Genomic DNA, 2541 nt, shown 5'->3' on the forward strand with positions numbered 1-2541 from the left:
GCGCTGAGGGAGCGCCGCACTGTCGGAGGGTCAGGGCTGAGGGAGCGGGCACTGTCAGAGGGTCAGCGCTGAGGGAGCGGGCACTGTCGGAGGGTCAGTGCCGAGTGAGTTGGGCAGTGCCGCACCTCCCGAGCTGCTGTAAGTGTCCTGCCACCTTCCGAGCCTCTGTTTAGTCTCTCAGGCCACCTATGTACAGAATAGAGACTGGTTTGGGTGACAATCACGTTGCTGTTTCGTTGCAGCTTTCTGTGCGTGCATTACTGTTCCCTGTGTTACAATGGCGTTGTGTGCAGGGGGTCCACACTTGGACAACAAGAGCTGCAAATTGCTGCGTGTGATAACAGCGGTTTAGCTCGATCCTAATCTGGGTTTGACCCACTGCTGTACCCTTGTCAGGATTGCCTCAGGCTGTTTGAGCTGTGCGTTGACAGCGATCTGTTTGTCTTAGGCCAGTCCCAATCTGATAACGTGCCACATGTTAACCTGAGATAACAAGGTGTAGAGCTAGAGGAACGCAGCAGGCCAGGCAGCATCGGAGGAGCAGGAAAGCTGACGTTTCCGGTCTGTACCCTTCTTCAGGGACAAAAAAAACACATTAACCTGCCTCCTTGCCTTTTATCCTTGCCCCAACGGTCACCCAGCGAGCTGGTGTGTGTGTGTGTGTGTGTGTGTGTGTGTCTCTCTCTCTCTCCCTCCCCTATCTCTGCCCATCACTGTCCCTGGCTCTCTCTCCCTCGTCTCCCTCTCTCTTTCGACGGCCCTCTTCACCCGTCTCTGTTTCTTCAGCTCTCTCTGCCAGCCATCGGCCTCCACTCTGCCTGTCTCTCGTCCTCTCTGTCTCAATCTCCCTCCTCTCCGTCTCCGTTTCTCTCCATCTCCATCTCTACCTCCCTCCCTCTCTCTCTCTCTGTCTCAGCCTCTCTCTCTCTTTCCCTCCCTCGGTCTCTCTTTCTCCACCTTTTGCGGTCTCACCTTCCCTCTCTGCCTGTCTCTACCCGTCCCTCCCAAGACACTCCAGGCCATCTCTGTCCCTCACATAGTCCCCCCGTCCTGCCTCAGCTCATCCACTGCAGAACACTCCCAAAGAGCCCCATCAATCCTCAAGGTCTCAAACCAAGTTTCTCCTGGGCATTGTCATCTCTTGAAGCAGGAGGAATAGGAACCAAGGGGACCATGGATTGATCATAGTTGATAGGAGATCAAAGTACAAGTAAAATCCTCCAATCCTTAAACCAGCAGGGTTTGAGGGGATATCATGTGGAGAGTTGGTGTTCAATTTGGGTAAATGCGAGGCGTTGCATTTGGTCGTAGAACAGAGAGACCTAGGGGGGGCTCAGGGACATAATTCCTTGAAGTTTGCGTCACGGGGTGGGGTTAAGAAGGTGTTTGGCGCGCTCGCCTTCATCGCTCAGATCTTTGAGTGTAGGAGTCGGGGGCGTCACGTTGAGGTTGTACAGGGACGTTGGTGAGGCCCGTTCTGGAGCAACTGTGTCCCAGTTCTGCTGTAGGAAGGATTTTGTTAAACCGGAGAGGGGGTTCGGGAGAGATTTACCAGGATGTTGCCGTGTACGGAAGGGATTTTTTTCCCTTTATTCATTCACGGGATGAGGGCGTCGTTGGCCAGGCAGCATTTATTGCCCATCCCTAATTGCCCAGAGGGCAGCTAAGAGTCAACCACATTGCTGTGGGTCTGGAGTCACATGTAGGCCCAGACCATGGTAAAGTTGGCAGTTTCCTTCCCTAAAGGACATGAGTGAACCAGATGGGTTTTTCCCCAACAACGGATTCACGGTCACCATTAGATTCTTAATTCCAGACATTTTTACTGAATTCACATTCCGCCATCAGCTGCATCGGGTTTCGAACCCGGGTCCCCAGAACTTTACCTGAGTCTCTGGGTTAACAGCCCAGCGATAACATCACCGGGCCATCGCCTTCCCTGTAAAATTTGAGTTATAAGGAGAGGCTGGGACTTTTTCCACTGGAGCGTAGACAGTCAGAGGCGACCATATAGAAGTTTGTAAAACCATGAGGGGTATAGATAAGGTGAATGACAGGTGTCTTTTCCCTAGGGTGGGGGATTCCTAGACTAGAGGGACACATTTTTAAGGTGAGGGGCGACATATTTAAAAGAGACATGAGGGGCAGTTTTTTTTTAACACAGAGGGTGGTTCGTGTGGAATGAACTTCCTGAGGAAGCGGTGGATGTGGGTACAGTTACAACGTTTAAAAGACATTTGGATAAGTAGGAAAGGTTTGGAAGGGATATGGGCCAGGAGCAGGCAGATGTGGGACTGGTTTAGTTTGGGATTAGGGTCAGCACAGACTGGTTAGGCCGAAGGGTCTGTTTCCGTGCCGTATGACTCTATGAATGTGTTTTTATTTCCCCCCACCAACCATATTCAATTTATTATCACCAGTAGGAAAATCCAACAATTAACCAACAGCCATCACCTTAATGAACGGCACAGCAGACTCGATGGGCCAAATAGCCTACTTGGCTTGCAGTATCCCGTGAGAGAGCAGGCCCTACAAAACCCA

This window comes from Rhincodon typus, unplaced genomic scaffold (assembly GCF_021869965.1).
Source record: "Rhincodon typus isolate 14 unplaced genomic scaffold, sRhiTyp1.1 hic_rhity00000069, whole genome shotgun sequence".
Lineage (NCBI taxonomy): Eukaryota > Metazoa > Chordata > Chondrichthyes > Orectolobiformes > Rhincodontidae > Rhincodon > Rhincodon typus.